At 37.5% G+C, this 23,892-nt stretch overlaps 1 long non-coding RNA gene across 1 annotated transcript in view; it reads left to right on the top strand.

Moving 5' to 3' along the window:
• Window positions 1-23,892, top strand: part of LOC106730096 — a 92,013-nt gene that overhangs the window by 56,143 nt on the left and 11,978 nt on the right. Inside the window, exon 7 of the long non-coding RNA XR_004322009.1 lies at window positions 6,054-6,176. This is a non-coding gene — a long non-coding RNA (uncharacterized LOC106730096). The remainder of the gene's footprint in view (window positions 1-6,053; window positions 6,177-23,892) is intronic.

The raw sequence follows: 23,892 nt of genomic DNA, 5'->3' as shown, positions 1-23,892 counted from the left end.
AAGTTTTAAATAAATATACTTAGTGATGGACATTTACGTCAGTAACTTCACATTTTCCTCTGAGGATTTCGAGCCTATGAATGAGGCCAGAATGAAAGCCAACTATCTAATCAAGCCTCTTTTCTTCGACTGTCTGTGATCGTCTCTGATCTCCTGAGATTTTCTATGATGTGAAAAGTCAGCCCTTAGTAATCCAGGGGCATCTCTTTCAACATTGTAAACTGATTATACTTCAATAAAAAATAATTAAAATTAAAATCAAAACAAAAAACCCCCAAAACCAACCCCCCCGCAAAAAGAGAAAGATGTTATAGTGTTTATAAAAGACTTTGCTTTGAAAGTACTCATGTGTGTGTGTGTATGTGTGTGTATATATATATATATAAAATATATAAATATAATATATAATATATTTGTATAGCTGAATTACTTTGGTGTGCACTTGAAACATGATAAATCAACTGTACTTCAATAACAAGAAATAACAACTGGAAAAAAAAGTACTCATGACAATTCTTCTCCAAATAAAGCTTCTCTCTTTGCTTTTGGAAAGCACTTGCACGCTATTTTGCAGGAACAAGTTTACTTAGACTCTAGAACTCATCCTGAGTAGAGTGAGAATGTTCAGGAACTCTGAGGTGACTGGAAGGATGCCCTTTTGGGGGGCCTTGCTGTTTAGTGATAAAATCCCCATGGGTCAGCATTGTCCTGGCTTCCTTTGTGGCCAGACAGTTCCATTCTGACAGGGGCTCTCTGAGGGCTGAGAACCAGTACAGAGGTGAGGTGCAACCAGAGGCCTGGTGGGTATGAGGAACCAACCCAGCCCTGGGCTTCAGTTGGCCTGAGGATGAGGCCACATCCACCACTGATAGGATTTGGAAGATCAGGTAGCTGTTTTAACCCCTATGAGGTTTGCTTGCCTTCCTGGGAAAGTAGAACCAGTCATAGTTAACTTCACAGGTTTGTGGCCAAGACTAAACTCCCCTTCCCTCCTGACCTTCAGTTTTGCCTTCAGTTCCCAGCTGAGATGTCAACTCCTCCAGAAGCCTTCACTGAACTTCTCTGGGGACAAATCCTCCTACGGACCCCAACTTCACCATGTTCTCCCATCACAGCTCTTTTCATGTCATACACTTTGTGTCTCTTGCCTATTAAACTGCAAGTTCTGTGAGGACAGAAAACTGACGTGTCTTGTTTATCTGGTACGTATCATAGTGCCTGGCACATTGTCAGCTCTTGATATGTGTGGAATGGAATTGAATCAATGCATTTAAAATATCTAGTGCATGTGGTAGCCTATGGTGGTGGCCCATTTTCTGTCCTTGCTCTTTTTTTTTTTTAAATGGAGGCGCTGGGGATTGAACCCAGGACCTTGTGAGTGCTAAATATGCACTCTACCACTAAGCTATTACCCTCTGCACTCTGCTCTTGCTCTCTCTTGACTATCTTACAACTGTAGCTGTACTATGATACGCTAATGTTCATTTGCTCTCACAGTTGGATTTCTTGTCTACCTGAATTGATACCTAAAGCTAGAATTTCTTAATTTCTCTGTCTCCATAAGCATATTTTCCATATAAAATTGCTTACTGTTTGCATCAACACAGCCTTGTTTTGGAGCCTTCTTGAAACTAAATTAAAAGCTGACTATCTGATGTGGTCCTAGTCCTCCTGGGAACCAAGGATTGTCTGGTGTTCAGCGGTTAGACCCTGGATAAGTAGGCCTCAATGGTGGGGAGAAGAAAGAAGAGAAGTTTGGGAGGCAGAGAGGCTGGGTTAGATTTGGGAGGGGAAGATCAAACTGGGGGGAGGGGAAGAGATTTGATACAAGAGATGCTGACCTGGCACTCAGCATACATAGTTAGCAAACAGAAACACTGAAGATAAGATGATACGTGATGATTCATTGCTGATGTTTTCTTCTGAATAAAAGGGCAAGGAAGAGGAAGAGGTGAGACAGGAGAATTGTGGCAAAGAGGAAACAAACAGCTGCTGCCACACTAGCACTTGGCCTTGAGTCTTGATGAGGCCTGTCTTGCAATAACTGTGGTGCTGATTTTCCCCACATTGGGCGGCCCATCTTACTCACTGTGGCCTCACCTGGGCATGCATGTTCCTGTCACCTGCTTCCCACTGCTGACCAAGGGGAAACTTTTCTTTTCTTTTTTTTTGATTGCTGCAAAACTGCAAAACTTGGCTGCGTGTGAAGAGCTTAGAATTCTTTGAGAAAAAGTTCAGTTCTACTGTCAATTCTAAGAGATAGCAAGCTTCTTTAAGAGTAATGATTAACTTCAGGGCTAAAGACCACAGACAGATGAAAACTGAAGTAGTTCTCAGGCTATTTAAAGTAACTCCTACCTTTCTCCAAGGATTCTTGGGAAAATTCACTGAGGAGAGGTAAAGGGGAGAAAGAAGAGAAGTCTACATGTTCACAAAGGATGAAAAATGAAGAAGTTTCTCTGTAGTTTAGGTTAATAAATAGTTCAAACCACCTGCACTAAGATCTAGGTCTTCAGAAAGGGCATAATGGGAGAGGAGTTGAAGGTTCCAGTGACCTGGGTTTAAGGGAGCAGTGGTGAGGGGTTGAGTGCTGAGTACTCGGCTGGTGAAATATGAACAAAGTGTATTCATTCAGCGACTCTGTGACAGAAAGTGTAGGGAATGCCACCAACCAAAACAGTTCTCCCCTCTTTCTTACGTCACATTTCCCAAATTCTTCCTTCTAAATTTTTTCGTCTCACTGGAGAGATGAAAAAGAATGTGCCACCAAGTAAACTGACCTTCTTATGTGTAGGTGTGTATTTCCAGGACTGCGACCTGCCAGTCCAACAGTCACCATTGTTAGCCTTGAATATTCTCCCACCTTCACTGACTCCATGCACCTTCCTGTTCTGTGCTCCTTGAAAGGCCACCTTTAGAGATTTGCTTCTCCGTGCTGAAGGCATTACATCTGGTTTCCAATACGTATACTCCTAGCGACCAATTCCTTTAACTTTTATCAGCTTATCATCATTGTAAATTTGCTGGCTAGATATCATAGATCTGGGTACAGAGAGAAAGGGAAGGGCATTTGGGAACCTGGAATTCTTCACACAGAAGTGCAGGGCAGAGTAGACAGAAGGTGATGTGATCAGCATAAGAACTCGGTGCCGGATGTACCCTGGAGCTTGTCCAAAGGGCACTGAGAGGAAAATGTGGGCCAATCAGAAAGGAGTGACCCTGCCTTGCAATCGCCCCCATAAGGGGGCCCTTCTGTAGGTTAGCAGTGAGCAGCACTTGTCTGACCACCTCGCTGGATTGTTCATTCTCTTACAGTGAGAAAAAAAGTTCTAATGTCTTTAACGATCTAATCATTTAAAATATATGTATATTTATATTACTTGAAAGATTGAATTCTAAGGGGGATTCTAATTTAATCTATTCTGGAAAAAAAATCTAAAGGAGAAAAATGTAAAGATTCCCTGCCAAGAAATTAAGGCATGTAGAATCTGAAAAAAAAATGTATATGTATAACTGAATTGCTTTGCTGTACACCTGAACTAAAATTGTAAATCAACTACACTTCAATAAAAACTAAGAATTAAAAAAAAAAAGAGAGAGAGAGAGAGATTAAGGCAGGAAATAGGAAAATACAATCTCTTCATCTAAATGAGCATCCCTTAGCCCTCCCCAGCTTTGGGTGCAGGAGGTAATAATGAGAGAGAAGAATCAGGAGATGAGGGAAAAGACAAGCATCTTTGTCTACATCCATGGCCTCCTCCAGGCTGGGTACCACACCAGCGTGAACAGGCAATTCTCCTAAGAGTGGATCTAATTTGGTTGTGAGGCTGATAGTCCTGTAAAGGCCCTCGGCTCCTCTAGGTCTTTTTGTCCTAGACAACTTCCCTGTCGCCGTCCCTTAGCTCTACGTGTTGTGCACTCCTGACTGTTATGCAGTAGCTCGCTCATATTCATTGTTTACCAAATAGTAGTAAACACACCAATTGCTTACTAAATCAAAGGGTAGTTTTCTAACTAAAATATACCAACTAGAATATTATATAAAATATATCTAGAACAGTTTAAGGTATAAATGAGAATCAGAACCAAATCTTTCTTTATTTCTACCATTTGGATTAAGGGCAAGGCAGACAATGAAGTTTGTTAGTCTCTTCTCAGCTTAAATGTTCACTTATTCAGTCAACGAACAATCACTGGGTGCCAGGGAAGGGCCTGCCACCATGCAGGGCACAAGAGTGTGCCAAGTAAGCACTGTGCCTACTGGTTAGGCACCTACGTTCTGTTGGAAGAACCGACGTGAATTAAATAATCACACCAGTGTATGATCACAAGCTGTGATGTGTGCAGTGAAGGGGGAGTGCTGTCCACTCACAGATTCCCCTGCAGAGGACAGAAACAGGGTGCTGATTTCCTAGTGATGTTAGGTCCTGGATTAAAGGGGCTGGACCCTGTGGAGACCTACATCCCAAGGTTATTCCTTCTGCTGTGAAGTTGAAAAGAAGAGAATGAGGATGAACTCAATTGCTGAAAACCTGATTGGACAGTGAGAACTTTATTAGACTCAGGGCAATATTCCTTTGCCTAAGAAAGCTGCTAGTAATCCTCTTCTTGGGTCACTGAGCATTCAAGTTAAATCGACATGAATTTGGCTCCAAAGCTATGAGGTGGAGGGAATTTTAAGATTCACCTTTAGAGAAAAACAAACTTTACAAAGCTCCACCAAATTTCAGATGGCATTAAACTGCTTTCCTTCCATTAGAGATGACATTTAATGCATTAAAATGAGCACTAGTAGTAAAAAACTTAATTAAAATAATAACTGGCATAGCAGCCAGAGTTTAAAAAAACACTAATTGAAATAAAAGTGACTATAAACATATATTTTAACCCTTTGGTGGGGCTTTAAAAATGTCTTCAGTAGATTCTCAGGAAATTAGAATTCTAATTTTATGGCAAAATGATAAATTCTCAATGCATATAAGTGGCGGTGTTTTGTTTAAATTCTGGGATTTAAACAATATCTTTACTGTAAGTTGATGTGGTCATCCAGGATTTTTCATGTCTGAAAGAAATATGAGAAAGTCAATTTGAAGACTGAAATCTATTAAGTTCTATTATGATCAGAGTCTCATAGAATTTTAGAACTTTAAATTCACAGGGTTTACATTTACAGTTATCTCCCCATCTGTTCACACTGTAAAAATTTCACTTTTTCTTTTTCCTGATATCAGACCCCCATGCCTAGTGTCTCTTTACTGCATTCACATCCCTTTCTTCCTTCACACACTAATCTATATAATTTGATTTCAAAGGTCTGCAAACTATTAACTCAGTAAAGGAATTTGTAATTTATTTTAGTGATAGACCCTTTACGGATATTTCCTTCTTGATCTCCATGAGACTGAGTCTGTAAGAGACAGTCATTCAGTGCTCAAATGAGGGCCTGAGCCGTGTGGCTTCACATGTTGAAGAGAGTTTATTTGGTAATGTCTCCTGGCTCTGTTTTAATAACTTCTTTAACATTAGTAGCTTGATGCTGGCCAGGCTGACTTTTTATTTATAAGCTAAATCATTTACACTAATCCAGAAAGTCTGGACATTCTCAGGAGGCCACCAGTCTCTGTAGTCACTAGTGCAAGATCTGCACATGTCCGCAGTCTTTTGCATTATCCAAATGACTTGCTTTCCCAGAGATGGACGATAAGGTGGTTTCCAACCATATGTGTAGTAACAGGTTATGAGAACATGGTCGTCATATGGGATCCCGCTCCTTTCATCACAGACCACGCAACCATGCCTATGAATTCTGTCTCTGCTGCAGCTTGACAGTGTCAGACAATCAATCAACAGTAGATCTTGTCGCATCCGAGAGCTTGATGTGCACTGCTTGTTAGCAAGTCTGCCGTATCCACCCGCCCTCTACCCCTCCCGATGATCAAATCCAGCTGTGAGACACATGTCCATATACAATCCAATACGAAACTGTATCAGAGGAATGATACAATCCCCTGTCAAGGGGATATAGACGTACTGTTTCTATTTCTTATTTTCAGTTGTGCTTTTGCCTGTAACAGAGGAACCACAGGAAACCGCCAAGGAAGATTGCTTTGGCATCTTTCCCCCACCCCCAACTAATATGATTGAGCACATCGGCCATCATAATTCTCAGCATCCAGGTGAGTAATTTCTTTTAGATTTAAGCACTGAAAATGTTTTGCTGTCTCTGGGAAATTGGTGTTTTCTCCTGGTGGAGGATGTGCGAAAACAATGAAACTGAGTGTTCCCATTTTCACTTTGGGTGGCAAGAAACTCAGAAATGATTTGCAAACCTACTATTGTTACCTTCTTGGACTATTTGGCCTATAAATTGGAGTCTTGTTTTTTCTCTGATTCTAACAATACAGTCTGAGTTGTATCTTTCTTGGTGTTTACTTTCACTGTAGTCTGTTTACTTTCATTGTAGTCTTTTGTGGCACACCTTCCTTTTAAGTCACCTCAGAAGCTTAGTGATTTAAGGAAGATTATCAATCAGTTATAAGAAAGCTAGGATAAGAGTTTCCCATCATTCTCATAAGTATACTTTTCCTGCACCGTTTCTGACAAGCAGTCAGGTTCTATGTGTTTTGGGACCAGTAAGTCAAAAGGAGGAACCTGGGAGGGAAAGGTCAGATTTTCTTGACACTGGCTTCATTCGACACCTCTCACTGTTTAAAAGGCCAGCGTACTTGTCTCCTTTGAGGCAAACTGCCAGGATTCTCAGAGCCAAACCTCCTTCTTTGGAGGGTAAAGGGATTTAGGCTTGAAAGAGGCAACGTATCTCTCATAGGAAAGCAAAAAGATCTACTTTTACGGTATAAAATCTGGAAGTTTTAAAACTATTGTGTATGTAGAATTCTTCTGTAGGTAGAGTTCCAGGTTTTACAACATAAAGAACAACAACACGTATCCTGGATGCAGGGACCCTGGACGCAGTTTGCACAGTCCAGACTGCAGGGTAGTCCCCCACCCTTGCCTGTGAAGGTCTGCATTTAACCCTAGGTATCGCTACCCTCGACCCATCCCAAGCCCAAGGAATGTAACATCAAATAGCAAATACAAAACACAAACACTATGACAGGTTGAAGAGAGACCACAGAAAAAAGGACGAAGTTTTATATTTTAGCACCCTCGAAGGCACTTTTTCCTGCTTTTTGAACAAGGGGTCTTGTATTTTCATCTTGCATTTGTCCCCACAAAATTTTATACCTGGCTAGGCCTGAGAAGTTGTAAGAAAATAGAATCTCCAGCCCCATCCCAGATCTTCTAAATCAGAATGTGCATTTCTAAAATTTCTAGGTAATTCATATGCACATCAAGGTTTGAGAAGCAATCGCCTAGATGTGTTCTATCCAATATGGTAGCCACTGGCTGCATGTGGCTATTGAGAGCTTGAAATGTAGCTCCAACTGTAGGTACAAACTGAGATGTGCTTTAAGTGTAAAATACCAGATTCTGAACACTTAGTTTGAAAACAAAATATAAAATATCTTATCAATGACTTTTATATTGATTAATGTTGAAGTGATGACATCTTGGATATATTTGGTTACATAAATTTTATTTAATGTAATTTTACTTGTTTTTGAAAAATTTATTTTTAGTGTGGAAGCTAGAAAATGTGACATTACAAAGTGGCTTGTATTTGTGGCTCATATAATCTTTGTATCGGACAGCACTGGTTATGTCTCTTTTTGTGCTTCTTTTTCCATCTAAGCTTACTTATCCTCTGTCCCATTCTTTCAGGAACAGCTTAAATAAAAGTTGTAGAATAGATAACAAGATTATACTGTAAAGCACAGGGAAATATACACAAGATCATGGTAGCTCACAGAGAAAAAAAATGTGACAATGAATATATATATGTTTATGTATAACTGAAAAATTGTGCTCTATACTGGAATTTGACACAACATTGTAAAATGATTATAAATCAATAAAAAATGTTTAAAAAAGTGCTAGAGTCAGTGAAACGATTTAACATGTTACTATTTCTAGATAACACTGAGTTTTAACCAGAATCTTTAATAGTTTATTCCATCGTATTATTTTATAATTTTAGCTTACATCAGTATCCCCGGGAGGGCTTGTTAAAATGCGAATCAGATTGTTGGATCCTGTCCCCAAAGTGTCTGACTCAGTCCATCTGAGGTGGGGTCCAGGAATTTCATTTCTGACAAGTTAGTTCCCAGATGATGCAGAAGCTTCTGGTGTGGGACTGTTCTTTCTCATGGCCTTCACTCCTGGCCACACATCAGAATCACCAGGGTAACTTAAAAGAATTACCAGTGAGTGCCTAAACTCCACCTCCAGAGATGGTAATTTAGTTGGTCTGGGATTGGGCTTGGGTAATGAGATTTTTAAAAGCTCCCCAGGTGATCCTATCATGCAGCAGGGTTGAAAATGGATTGCTTCATTCAAAAGCTTCATTCCTGTAAAGTGAGAATTACAGGTACTGTTGGCACAGGGCTAGAGTAGAGATGCTTTCCTTTTCTCTTTTTTCTTTGGTGGTATAGAGAGCAAACCAAATGTTCAATCTCCACCCTAACCTGATGGGACATGTAGGCTAATTGGCATCACTTTAATTTATCCAGCCATGATTCTGGGATTCGCAAGAAAATACAGTGATCTGCCCACATTACAGGGGGAGAAAATGGGAACTCAGCACTCCTTCTTCCTTACTTTGAACATCTTTTTTAAGCCCTTGATATGCACGAAGGTCGAGACCTGGCATTTCAGTCTTTCTCTCCTGTGTTGCCCTGTGTGGTTGGCATCTGTCAGTGGCTGTTGATAGACGTGGCTCAGTCCGGGCTGTGCAGAGATATGTGATTTACTTCAGAGAAGCTTGGCATCAAACGAAGTTACCAGCTTCACTCGCAAATTTGGTGTGTTTGTCAAGAAGATGGGTTTTTAAAAATAATTTAATCTCTCGTGTTTGCCTTCAAGCGACAGGAAAAACGTGAATATGGATGCAGTATAATGGTGAATCACCAGTTTAGCAGAGCCTCTGATTTGACTGACTCACTCGGTGTATGACTCACATGTTTGCTGGATTTCTATTGCTTGAAGATGGATGGCTATGACTCCTGGAAATTGTTGTATTTTTTCTTAATTTTTGAAAGCCATTATTTGCAGTGTATAAAAAATAAGAAGGATATATAAATGATTAACAACAAAATATTACTACAGATACACACTTAGATATACACCAAGACTCTGGCAGAGAGAGAGGTTGTAGTTCTTCAGTTATGGCTGTAAGGTAAAGTGGGTTATTTGCTTGACTAGATCAATAATATGTTTTGTTTCTTGACAGTATGATTGATGTGCATGAGCAGCCATAACCAGGATATGTATTTTGAGTTGCTTCTCAATGTTTTGGATGAGTTCAAATGATAGTTCATTTGTTCCGGTATTTTTGGTCCCAATAACGAGTGGTAAAGATTCACAAAGTGATTATAAACATTAAGAATGTAAGCATTTTTTCAGATTTACCGTATGATCCAGCAATCCTACTCCTGGGCACATATCTGGAGAAAACTCAAATTCAAAAAGATACATGCACCCCAATGTTCACAGCAGCACTATTTACAATTGTCAAGACATGGAAGCAACCTAAATGACTGGATAAAGAAGTTATGGTGTGTATATATACAATGGAATACTACTCAGCCATAAAAAGAATGAAATAATGTCATTTGTAGCAACATAGATGGACCTAGAGATTTTCATACTAAGTGAAGTAAGTCAGAGAAAGAAAAATATCATATGATATCACTTATATGTGGAATCTAAAAATGATACAAATGAACTTATTTATAGAACAGAAACAGACTCATGTAGAAAACAAAATTATGGTTACCAAAGGGGAAGAGGGTGAGAGAAGGATAAATTAGGACTTTGGGATTAGTAAATGACACACTACTATATATAAATATATATAAACTAGATAAATAACAAGTTTCTACTGTATAGCACAGGGAACTATATTCAATTTCTTATAACCTATGATGAAAAAGAATATGAAAAAGAATATATATATGTATAACTGAATGATTGTGTTGTATACTAGAAACTAAAACAACATTGTAAATCAGCTATACTTCAATTAAGAAACATTTTTTTTAATTAAAAAAAAAAGAATGTAAGTATTTTTTAGTTCAAATTCCTTAGGCTTATTTCTTGAGTTTTGGCTTAGATCACAGGAGTTATACTAATTCTCAATACTGAAGGACATCTTTTCTTTTTTCCGTTTTCAATTTTTTCTTGCGGTATAGTTGATTTATAATACTATATAAATTTCAGGTGTACAGCATAGTGATTCACAGTTTTTACTGTTATGTTCCATCTGTTGTTATAAAATATTGGCTATATTCCCTGTGAAGGACATTTTTTCTATCTCGTCGTCTTTCTTAGATAGACAGTAATTAATTTCGTGTTTTCTGGGTTCTAAATTTAATATCAGACTCTTCCATTGGTCCCTTTCTTTCTAGCAGAGATGAGACACAGACTGCAAGCCAGTCACACTCATTGCAGATGTGAGGCTGCCCAGCTTTGCTCTCTGGAATGACTATTGTCTTTTACCTTGATGATTATTCAACTCATGGAGATGATACCTCTTTTCACAAACTAAATGGTAGGTTGTTGGATGGCAGAAATCAATCTGATAAATCAAAGCCTCCAAAATTATCATATGCTGATAATTTTAATATCCCTTGAAATGTCTGGAAGTAGGTATTCTTTTCTTGTTTGAGATTCTGAAGTAAGCACCCTAAGTGAAATTTAAACATTTACTGTCTCTAATATAATGGGTAAATAAAATCTCTAAATAATACAGAAAACTCATTTTAACTCATACTATTTTCTCTTGACACGCTGTTTCACAAAGTTAATAAAAACTATGGGAATGGTTGGTTTGAATTTTATCCCCTTCTTCCCCAAACTTCTATTGATAAAGATATTTTGGTCAGTAAAATGTTTAAAAGGACTCTAGTAGGTATGCCAAGAGCCTATGTAATTTTTTAAACAAATAATTTAGAGTTTATCTGAAAGAATTGAGTGTGTAAGACTTCTCAAGCATCATTAAACCAACTCAATGTCAATAATTTGTAAATACATGAAGTTTGCTAAAACAATCTGGAAAATCTTTAAAATCTGTCCAATGAAGGCCTACATAACTGGAAACATGGGGAGATATCTTAAATTTTTCCCGAATTCTTCTTCTTTTTTTTTTTTTTTTTGCTGTATTTGTTTTCTGGTCAAGAGTAGACAGAGACTTTTAGCTGCAAATAACAGAAACCCAATGCAAACTCTTTAAAGCAGAAAAATAAATGCTATGAATTGAGGGGCCCAGGTTTGTGTGTTTTTGATGCTCTTTCTTTCTCCATCCTGCTTCTCTTGATTTCTCTTACATATTGGCCTCATTCTTACCTATTACTTAAAAAGAATGACTTATTGCTCATGGTTAGGAAAGATGATGGTAGGCAGCTCCAAATTTAATTTTTCTTACAACTTGCCACTCTAGAGGGAGGGAGACCCTTTCCTGTACTATTTCTATGTAGGAAATCTCAGCAAAGACCCAGACTAGTCCTTCACAGGTCATAGGTCCATTTCTGAACAAATCATCATGACTGGGGGGACTTGATTGGGTTTGGTCAGCCTCATTATCACTACATAAACTATATCCTTTTTAAAGGAAAGATGTGTACTGTTGCCAGAAGAAAAGGGAAAGAGGAGCTGGATGGACAAAATACAACAGATGTCCACTATTTTGTGGCTCTTTTATTGTTGCTTTGGTTTTTAGTTCCACAGCCCTACTTGAAAACATTTTAAGCGTGGCAGACTGTTTTTCTCCACTTCTGCAAGAGCACCGTAGATTATTTGGCCTATTTTCTCAGTTTATGTAAATGAAATCATACCGTATATACTCTTTTGTGTCTGGCTTAACTTCACTCAACGTTGTATTTGTGGGAGTTCTCTATGTTGTTAAACGCAGTTTGTTCTGTTACTACTCTTTGGTATCCCATTGTATGAATATGCCACGTTTTACTTAACCATTCCCATTCTGTGGTTGATGGATATTCGCACTGCTTCCAGTTTTGAGCTACTATGAAGTGCTGTTACATATGTTGTTTCATGCTGTTTGAGAAGCGTATGTATACATTTCTCTTGTTTATACACTTAGGAGAGAATTGTTGGATCATAGTACGGTTGCCGCTCCATACGGGCAGATTAAATCAACTGCAGATCAAAAATATTCGGGAGGAAAAATTTTAGAACGTTCCAAAAAGCAAAACTTGAATTTGATGCAACTATTTACATAGCATTTACATAGTATTAGGTATTATAAGTAACCTATAGATGATGTAAAGTATACAGGAGGATGTGGTAGATTATATGCAAATACTACAAATACTATGCTCAGAGGGACTTGCGCATCTATGGATTTTGGTACCCACAAGGGTCTTGGAATCATTCCCCCACAGATACTGAGGAACTCTATGGGTATATATGCAGCTTGAGTAGATGTGCCAGTTTTATTTTTCAAAGTGGTTGTACCAGTTTATACTCCTACCAGCAATAAATGTGAATTCTAGTTGTTTCCACATTCTTACTAACACTTGATATTGTCAGTTTTTAATTTTAGCTTTGTTAAAGGGTGTGCATATGTTTCCTTATTGTGGTTTTAATTTGCATTTCCCTGATGATTAATGTGTTTGAGTATCTTCTCATGTGTTAATAGGACGTTTGTTTATTTTTTTCTGTGGAGTGCCTGTTCAAGTCTTTGGCCCATTTTTCCACAGAGTTGTCTTTTTTTTCTTACGGATTTTAAGGAATTCTTTATATATTCTGGACTTAAGACTACACACACACACACACACACACACACACACACACGCACACTTGTGGCTTGCTTTTTAATAGTCTTAACGATATCATTAGATGAAGAGTTCCTATTTTATTGTATTTCAATCCAGCACCCTTTTCTTTTACCCTTGGTGCTTATTACATCTTCTTCAAGATTCTCTTGGGCATTCTTAGTCTTCGCAGCACTATATACATTTTATAATCAGTTTGTCAATTTCCATAAAAAGCCTGCTAGTTTTGGGATTGCTTTGAATCAAAATTTTTGGATGATCTTTCTTAGAAAGTCACATTTAGGCTGAGACCTAAAGGATTAGAAGGAGCCAGTTATGTAAGGTGGGTAGGGAGGGGGGCAGAATTTCTAGGGCAAGGGGAACATAATGTGTAAAGGCCCAAAGTATAAAATATTGGTGAAATCAAGAAACTAACTGCAAGATGACTTGTGTGGCAGAAGGAAAGGGACTGAGGTGAAGCTGGCATGTGGGTCAAAACCCAAGTCCTACAATCTTGAAGGCCATGGTAGAGGGTTTGGATTAAGAAGTGATCAGTAGAGACTTAGAAACTGTTGCTTTGTTTGCCTGCTATTAAAATGTTTTTGCTAAGAAAAGATTTTACTTTGGCCTTTATTCTACTTTAAAAAAAAAGATGATTTAATTTGAAAAGCCCTCAGAAATTCGCAAAGCTATAATTTGATTCTCTTTGATTCATTTGTAAGTTTTGTTGGACTCTTTGACTCAAATTTGGGCTGAATACACCCATGGGTACTTTCTGAACCCATTTAACTCCCACAGTTCCCTGTATTTGAACTCAGTGCACTACACCATTTCTTTGAAAGCTAGGCAAAAATTGCCCTCCTGCCACCCCGCGACTCAGTATATGTTCATTTTATGTCTATTTCATTCTTCTTTATTCACTGGGAAGAGTCATGAAAGAGATGAGTCAACTGTAAATGAGGGAGTGTGAATGTGTGCCCATTCTCCTCAAGCATCCATAGAAACACTTGTAGCTGAGAACTCTTATCAAAAGGCCTTTTGTTATTTCAGGGGCTGTGCTAAAATACACAATGATTATATGTTTTTATTGTTTCAAAGGATCTTTGCTGTTCTTTAGAAAGAATGCAGCTGCCTTAGCAGTTGCAACACCCCTCCATGTATAAAATGCTCTCCCAGTGAGTCCAATCTGTTATATTTATGTCAAAATGAGCAACCTTTACAATGGTACTTTCTATCAGAGTGATAACATAGGGCTCTCAAAAGTAAATCCTTGTTAACTTTGTCTTAGTACCATAGAAAAACAATGCAGTTCAACACATAGTTGAGTAACCATGGACAAGTTATGTTGTTAGACTTGTCTGAGGATGCAAAGATGATCAAGGCTGAAAAACCAATATTTAGTGTCTGTCTATTCCAGAGCACAGTGGGGTAGGGTTCTCTTACAGAAAATGGAATGGGTCAAGGTGAGAGGAAATGGAAGAATAAGACACAAGTAAGGGAGAGTTTAACAGGCATAGATGAGCTATAAATAAAGCAATGGTGTTAATCCTTGCTTTCCCAACTCTACTTGGCCTTGGTAGCCCTGGCCTCACCAACATGTGTAGGCTGGAAAAGTCTTGTCACCTGAAGTCTCTCACTCAGTAGGTTGGGGTCCGTTTCTTCAGATCATATAGTTACTCCTGGATCTGAGCTCCACTCTGAACTCCTGAGCCCTTGTTAGGGTCCAGACTCTTCTCTGAGGTCATGACCACACTCCCCAAATACTCAGCCACTGTCTGGGCTGTGTAACAAATGAATCAGCCCCCCTGGGGCTCCCATGTTTTCTCCTGCTTGATTTGTTTATGTGCTTCTGTCAAAAGGTTCTCCTCCTGTAGCCCTTCTGCTAGACCTAAGGCCCCTTGGGAAGTGGTGTTGGCATTTCCTCCATGGGTTGCCAGACTTCCTTAGGCACAGATGTGGATGGTAGGCTTACTTCCTTGCAGTGGGGTCAGTCTGACGGCTTTGTCTGTCCTTTAGCTCTAGACCCACCAGGTTCTAGTTCTCTTCCCATTTCTTAACCAGCCATAGTTAGAGCTCCTTCAATTTATCCTCACTACAATAAATAATTATTCTGGATTTTGTTTGCCTTTATGGCCTTTTAGGTTTCTGCTATACATTTATGAAATGATTTCTATATATTCTTAGTGTCCCACACACGACGTTGCTTTTGATTTAGGAACTCACTCTATAGAAGAAGATTTAAAGTTGATGTCCTTAAGGTTCATAGGTTTTATGTACCCATCTCTCAGAAGTACCTGGCCTTAGAGAACAGTTGAAAAGCCTACTCAGAACAACTGAAAACTATTAAAACCCCAGCTGGAAGATACTATCTTGGAGAGCTAGTGTTTGTCCTGCCTAATGCAACACATGCTGTGAATCAGCAAATGATACATGGTGCTATTCTTCAAGAACCAGAAGATGCAGGTGTTTGTACAAGGGATGTAAATTAAAGTGGTTCTTTACATGACACTCTTAATGATACACCATTTACAAAAATCTTTCATGCAACTTTGGTCTCAGCTGATTTAGAGATATCCGATTTCAAGGGAGGTATGTGTCCACTGAAATGAAAACTGAACCTCTCACCTGTCTATCTGGTCTCCTTAAAAATTGTTCCCATTTTATTGAGAGAAAACTGACATATAACATCGTGTAAGTTTAAGGTGTACATTTTGATGATTTGATATATGCATGTTAGGAAATGCTTGTCACGATAATGTTAGTTAACACATCTATCACCTCACATGGCTACCATTTTTATTTATTTATTTTCTGTGCTGAGAACTTCTAGAATTTATTCTCTTAACAAGTTTCAAGTAAAAAATGCAGTATTATCAACTATAGTCACCATGCTGTACATTAGATTCTCAGAACTGATTCATCATATAGCTGAAAGTTGATATCCTTTGACCACCTTCACTTATTTCCCCCATACCCCTACCCCTGGCAACTACCAATCTACCTCTTGTTTCTATGAGTTGTTTTTTCTCTTTTTAGGATTCCACATATAAGTAAGACCAGATGGTATTTTTTTTTTTGTCTGACTTGCTTCACTTAGCATAACGCCCTCAAAGTTCATTCATGTTGTCTAAATGGCAGAATTTTATTTTTTATGGCTGAATAATATTCCATTGCATGTAAATACCACATTTTCTTTATCCATTCATTTGTTGATGGAGACTTGGGTTGTTTTCATGTTTTGACTATTGTAAATAATGCTGCAACAAACATGGGGGTACAAATATTTCTTCAAGATAGTTATTCTCTTTTGGATATACAACCAGAAGTGGGATTGCTATTTTTAATTTTTTGAAGAACTCCATTATTGTTTTCCATAGGGGCCATACTGATCTATGTCAACACTTGTTATCATTTGTCTTTTTAATAATAGCCATTCTTACTAGTATAAGGTGATATCTTATTGTGATTTTGATTTGCATTTTCCTGATGGTTAGTGGTGTTGATCATCTTTGCATGTACCTGTTGGCCATTTGCAAATCTTTGGAAAGATGCCTATTCAGGTCCTTTGCTCATTTTTAAATCAGATGCTGCTGCTGCTGCTGCTGCTGCTGCTGCTGCTATTGAGTTGTATGAGTTCCTTACATATTTTTGATATAAATCTCTTATCAGATACATGATTTGCAAACATTTTCTTGTATTCTGTATGTTGTCTTTTCATTTTGTTGATTGTTTCTCTTGCTGTAGAAGCTTTTTAGTTTGATATAGTATTATTTATTTTTGCTCTTGTTGCTTGCACTTTTAGTTTCATATCCAAAAGATCTTTTTGCCAAAGCCCATTTGAGGAACATTTTTTCCTGTTTTCTTCTAGGAGTGTTATGGCTTCAGGTCTTATATTTTAGTCTTTAATCCATTTCAAGTTAACTTTTTGAGTTGTTTGAGTTGTGTAAAGTAGGGATTCAGTTTCATTCTTTTGCATGTATATATTCATTTTTCCCAACACCAGTTTTAAAAAGATCCTTTTCCCCATTGAGTATTCTTGGCTCTCTTTTCAAATATTAGTTGACCATACATGCATGGGTTTATTTTTGGGCTCTGGATCCATTGGACTATGTGTCTGGTTTTATGCTAGTACCATACTGTTTTGATTATTATAGCTTTGCAATATAGTTTCAAATCAGGAAGTGTGATGATTCCAACTTTGTTCTCCTGTCTGAAGATGGCTTTGGCCATTTGGGATCTTTTATGGTTCCATATAAATTTTAGGATTTTAATTCTATTTCTATAAAAAATGCCATTGGAATTTTGGCAGACATTGCATTGAATCTACAGATGGCTTTGGGTAGGATGGATATTTTAACAATGTTAATTTTTGCAATCCATAAATATGGGATATATTTCCAGTTATTTATGTATTTTTCCATTTCTTTGATCAATGTCTTATAATTTTCAGTGTACAGACCTTTCACTTCCATGGTAAAATTTATTTCTAAGTATTTTATTGTTTTGATGCTGTTATGAATAGGATTTTAAAAGGTTCTTTTTCAGATATTTCATTGTTAACATATGGAACTGCAACTGATTTTTGTATATTAGTTTTGTATCTTGCAACTTTACTGATGCAGAATAGTTGAAATACTTAAGTAGAAACATTTATTATTTACTTATGATTTTTGAAGGAATGGTTTGGGAATGAAAGCATATAAAGATGTTAAGGGCCAAAGGTGAGAGAGTGATATGACCATTTGCTGTGCTTTTGGCTGTAGTCATGGAGCACCTTCCCTATTTGGGAGAAGTTTTACATTAGATTAATCTTGGTGAGGGCAATACCCTGTTTCTTGTTAAGGAGGCTGAGGGAACTGTCTCATGAAGGCTGATGTACAAGACTATAACCTGGCTCAACCAATCAGAAGCTTACATCTAGGCATGGAATTCTGAGTGGGAGCATCAGAGATGAGGTGATGGCTAGAATTCATTTGCATCAGGCTGTCCCATATTTTAGATGTTTTCAGGAATGTGGAAAAATGGAAGTAATCTAGATACCTACTTCAAAACTCATTAAGATTAACCCATGGATGTTACATAGTAAGAGTATTTTTGGTCTTCTTGCTTTTTAAAAATATTTATCACTCCTCCCCCCAATTGACAGTATGGTACAGCCAAAATAATTGCAGACTATTACTGACATGTGTGTTGTGTTTTTTTCCTACTTATTCCCAGCACCTAATCTGACACATTGTAAGTACTGACAAATGTTTGTATGAATGTTTTTCAAGAGAGAGAAATATGGCGTTATCAACAAAAAGATCTAATCTGTTGCATTCTTTGATGAAATTTCTAGTAATATAAAACTTTGACCATTTTATTTCATCTTGTTATATTTTTTAGCAGAATTATCATGTTTATTACCACTCTATTTATTTCTGCAACCAATACTTAAAAAAATGTTTTTTTTTTTATTGAACTGTAGTTAATTTACAATGTTAGTTTCAGGTGTACAGCAAAGGGATTCAGTTATATATATACATACATATATATTTTTTTCTTTTCAGTTTCTTTCCCAGTATATGTTATTATAAGAAATTGAGTATATGGTTCTCTGTGCTATAAGTCCTTGTTGTTTATCTATTTTATATACAATAATGTGTCTGTTAATCCTCAACCCCTAATTTACCCCTCCCTGCCCCTTCCCTCAACCAATAATTTTTACTTGTTAGATTTCCTAATACTTAACCTTTTTGGATCTGCCTGGTAATTCCAACAAAAATAATCATTTTTCTTCAGTTTAGAGATTAAACTGGTGACATTTATTGCCAGAATTCTTTGCAGTATAGATGGCCCAGTGATGCTACATATTGATGAAACCATCATCAGTTTGAAAATCACTGGTGTGCCATTTTAGCTCATATCATCAAGGGCACTGATGTTCACAGTTCATTGTCCTCAAAATTTCATAGAGTAGTATTACAAAAACACTTTGAAGAAAATGTCTGAAAGCCATCAGGCTGAATATCCCCATCATTTCCCTAAGAACTAGCTTTTTTAGAAACAGAGAGGTAATCCATGCACAGCTATACTGTATCAATCAGAGAAAGCAAAATGGAAAAAAGCAAGAGTTGAAGTAGATATGCGTTCATTTATAGAATTTAAATACTTTCCTTTTGGAAAAAGTTCCAGAATCCTATGGTAGAAGTTGCTTTCCGTAGCAGATAAATCTAATTGGTATCTTCTGGGGTTATAGGAACATCATTAACATGGGATCATCTTGCCCACGGTAAATATTAAAAATGTGATTTCTAAGTTAGTCAATATATTTGAAAATGGCTATGTGACTTGAACAGGAAACTTACAAAACTTATTTTTTTCCCTTCTTTTTGGGTCATATTTACTGAGATTTTACTTTTTTTCAGACAGAAAAATTGCTGATAATTTCAGTGTTAAAATCTGGACTGAAAGAAACAGCATGTTTTTTCCCTAGCTCCTACCTCATATCTAGCACACATTCTACAAAGGTACCTAAGTGATGAGATTGGTAAAAATCCAATAAACTGCGTAATTTGAATATACTTTCCCCAACAGAAGAAGTAATTGTAGTGAAGTTAAAGCAATTTAATTCCAGTCATGGAATTTGTCACTGAGCTGCTCTCTGATAACAGGCAGCAGCATTTGTTCCAGGATTTGGGGATAAGGAGCCAGTAGAAACCACCCCTGGCACCTTCTGACCATCTGCAGTTACCTCGTAGATTCCGATTAAATGACAGCGTCTGAGCTGCAAAATTAAGCTTCCTTTGAAAAAGTGAGTAAGAGGAAGAAAGAACCCAGTTAGAGGGAAAACGAGGGCTCATGCAAGAACTGGTGAGGCACAGAGAAGGGACTGAAGGATTAAAGATGACCTCCTCTGAGGACACGCTCCTCTTCCCCTGGACGACTGTCGCGCTGCCCTGGCTGATGCAGAAGCAAGTCACAAGGCTGAGGTCATGTGAGTGCCGGGCTGTGGGGCGGATGGCACAATGCTTCCATGGAATCATGCACGACAGCCCTGTATGTGGGCTGTTCCACAACCAGGCTGAGCTGGAGGGTGGTTCTGCCTCTGCTAACACACTAGTGGGAATAGCCTGACACTTAGATGTACTTTATCCTAGCTCTGTCCCTCTAGCTAGCTGCATAGACAGTTTACTTAAGTATCATTTTCCTAGAGGGGTTGTCGTGAGGATTATGTATAAAGTATCCAGTATAATGCCTGGAGTTAGCAAAATTTTGATAAATGATAGCGATGATGATGATGATGATGATGATGATGGTGGTGGTGGTGGTGGTGATGAGGAAGAGGAGGAGAAGGAGGAAGATAAAGATGAGGAAGATGATCAAAAGAACCAAGCATTGGCTAAGGCTGGCTTTTATTTAAACTTTGGGTAAACCCAGCTCACTACCCAGATTAAGTATTTTCTTCATGGCACTGAATTTGACCAAGTATTACAATACACCTTCCTGCTTTTGTAAGATTTTACATGCATATAGATACACACACACATTTGCTGTCATTTCTAATCTTATATTAAAATTCATAGAAACAAAGAATGGCAGCCTTCAAACAAAACTGAGTTATTACAAAACACATTTGGATGAAACAATTTTAATTTTAAATTAGATTTCCCTTATTTACAATTTTTTAAAAAGGAATAGGAGAATTTGCCATATGTAAGAAATTTCAAACATTATAAAAGAACAGGAAAACACGTAACAAAATTAGCAGATTTTAGCTTTTGACTATTTTCTGCATCAAAAAAGTAAAATCAATAAATATTTTTGCTTAATCTTAACAAAAATGTTCAGCCATGTATATCATTCAAGAAGATTTCTAGTAGTATCTTCTTCTGAGAAATCCTCAAATGAAGGCATCTAACTTCATGGTGGTGGGTAGAGACATTGAGGATCAGAGAGTATAGAGCAAACCTATAACTTTCATTCTTGGAATTCTTCAGGTGCGGGTAGGAGTGTGAGATTATATAGATATATATGTGTGTGTGTATATATACACACACACACACTGCATATATATATAGTATATACGTATTCTAAGATCATATTGCAAGTTCAACTGAATTTTGTTCTAGTCATATGGCTGCTCATATCTCTACTAGTGCTTACTTACTTGCATCATAATTAACTGTTTTCTGTTTCAAAGGACTGAATGTTTTTTGCAAAATAGTGTCTCAGTGCAGGATGGTGTAGGGGGCTTAGGTGGCAAAATTATAGTTAATTCACTGTTGTGTTTTCTGGGCTGAGTCTGGTTTGGCACATAGTAGGTGCTCAATGAATGCATGAATAAATCATTGAATAGATGATTGAATGAAAGATACTTTGAGAGACTTGAAAATACCTTGTTCTTTAAATGAAAAAAAAGCAACATGCTTCCTGCTTTCATTTTCCCCTGATACATAATTTGGTGAAGCTGATAGCAGCCCACAGCATGCCAGGACTTGGCTGTCTTGTAACCAAATTGCTTGTGAAAGTGGTCTGAAGAGGTGGTAAACACTATGAGACTAAATACCAACAATGCTGTAAGCCAACAAGTACCATTAGGAAGGGGAAAAGAGCTTTGAGGAAATTTAATAAAATCCAAGATTCCCATCAAGTTTAATGACTCAAAATTCAAGAAGATTATAATTTTCAAAAATGCTTTTAGGGCAAGTTGTATACTGACAGTTGAGTACAGAACAGTAAAACTGATAATTAAGATTACGGGTAGAATAAAAGCCATATTAGGGTTATTACATTGGAACTTTTTGAATGAGTGATGTACTGACAGAGATAAGCTTTATTGCAGAAAAGTGATTAACAAGTTTATCGTCTGTACAGTCAATGTTCTTGTTGAATGCTGAGGCTACTGGAAAATAAGATGGAAAAGACATTTGAAATGTGTTCTCTTTCACATTCCTTGATTAAATCTTGTTTGCCTAATATCCTTATATGTGGAGAAGATAATATCTGGAAACTTCCACTTCTATATCTTGAGATGCAAACATTTTTCTCCTCATGGTCTAAGTCAGCATCATTTTGGAGCATGGTACAAGTTGTTTTGAATAAGTTTACCTTCTTTGGTCACTTTGTAAATTGTTCTCAGCTGTAAATTGTCACAGATCACATTTTGTGACTAAAGAATGAAGAAATGAAACTCAAATTTAGGATGTGGATAATCTCTCTCGAGTATCACTCTTTTAAGTCAGGCATTTTTAATGGGTTCATCAGTGAAAATTAATTCTGAAGACATTTCTGTGTTTCCAAATTCCCCCTCTCAGATGGGTATCAGATTTGGGCTTTCTCCAAAAACAGGACAGCAAATTGTCTATTATGGTACGATTCAAAGAAGAGCTTCTTTGAGCAGAGGGTCATGATGACTCCCTCTCAGTGCAGAGGACTGAAAGTATGGCTGATAGCCCGTGCCTTGGAAGCAGTCAGTATCTATGGCTAAACTCCCCTTGCTGAACTTTTTCATATATCAGGTTTGTAATGTGGTGTTTAGTTATTGTCTCCTGGTGGCACAAGCAAAATTTGAAGAGGTGACAAGAAAAATCATAGAATGAGGCATGAACCAAATTAATTCTGTTAGGCCTCACCCTATATTAGGGGACAATGAGCTATGGGGTAGTGGGAAGCACACCATCCTTGATGAGTATCAGGGTTCTGACCCTAGCTCTGCCATCTGGAAACCATGAGCCAGTCACTTGGTCACTCTGAGACTCAGTTTCTCCATCTGGTGTATCAACGAATAGGATTCTCATGACCCTTAAGTGAGATAACTTATATACAATTACCTTGTGAAATGTAAAAAGTTGTGTAAGTGTAAGGTATTATTTTCCTAAGTTATGGTAAATCTATATGTTAAAAAGCCACATAAGAGTTGTTTTTTTTTTTTTAACTGAATTATAAACATCCTAAATGTCCTCTTTTTGGTACATCTACTTTGTCTTAAAGAAGATTCCTTGGTAATCTGGTTAGGAAATTTGCAGAGCAGAGCTAGAATGTTTTCATTTCTCTTGGGGTTTTGCAGTCCTCATGTAAGAAATGTCTCCCTTATCCTTTATCACAACTGCATAGAACTGGACAAAGAGCCAGAGGGAGGGCCCGGGTCTGTGTTCAAATCCATCATTAACTGGATGACTTTGGGCAGGTCTTATCACCTTTCTGAGCTTGTTTCCCAGACAGTAAGACAATAGGAACAGTGCTACCTGACTTGCTTTTCTCACAGAATTATTGTGGAAAGCAAATGAAAAAAATGGATGTAGAACACTTAGCTATAATAAAGTTCTGCTCAGACATAGCATTCTGAATTATCCCTCCAGCATTACTAGTAATGGTTTGCTATATTATAAATGGGCTTGACTATAATAAAAGCAGCTTTTCATTTTGGGGGGATTTCTTCCAAATGTACTGTTAAATGAAACCATTATATCAATGTTTGCCGACAAAGCCAGCAAGAAATGGCACTAAAATATGTGACATCTTAGCTTTAGTGAAGTAGTTATTCAAATAAATGGAAGCATTATCTCAAAGTGTTATTGTTAAAATAGTTTTTTCCCATAAGTAGAATTATCTGAGTATTATGAGCAATCATTTTCAAACTTTAGAGCAACTTGGTGTAGGTGACTGTTTTACACAACCTAAGATGAAATGAAAAATAGACAATTTCCCCAGAAAAATCCAGACAACTAGTACATATAATTTAGCACCATATTCCAGCTAGGAAAGTTGACAACATTTTAAAAATTTCCTCGGTAGCTGACTTAAATCACTATTCAAAAGGCTCTTTGGGCCTTAGGTTATCCAATACAGCCTGTATTGATCCCGTAACTCAGATAATTGGTGAATAAATATCAAATTTTCTTTGTGCTATGCTGATACAGCTTCTAAGGTGAAATTAGTTTCAGAACAAAGATTCACATGGAAAGAATAGCACATAAGGAAAATGATTTTATCCCCCAATATTCCAGGCCTTTGATACTTT

This window comes from Camelus ferus, chromosome 8 (genome assembly GCF_009834535.1).
Source record: "Camelus ferus isolate YT-003-E chromosome 8, BCGSAC_Cfer_1.0, whole genome shotgun sequence".
Taxonomy (NCBI): Eukaryota; Metazoa; Chordata; class Mammalia; order Artiodactyla; family Camelidae; genus Camelus; species Camelus ferus.
This window is presented reverse-complemented; position numbering and strand designations above follow the sequence as displayed.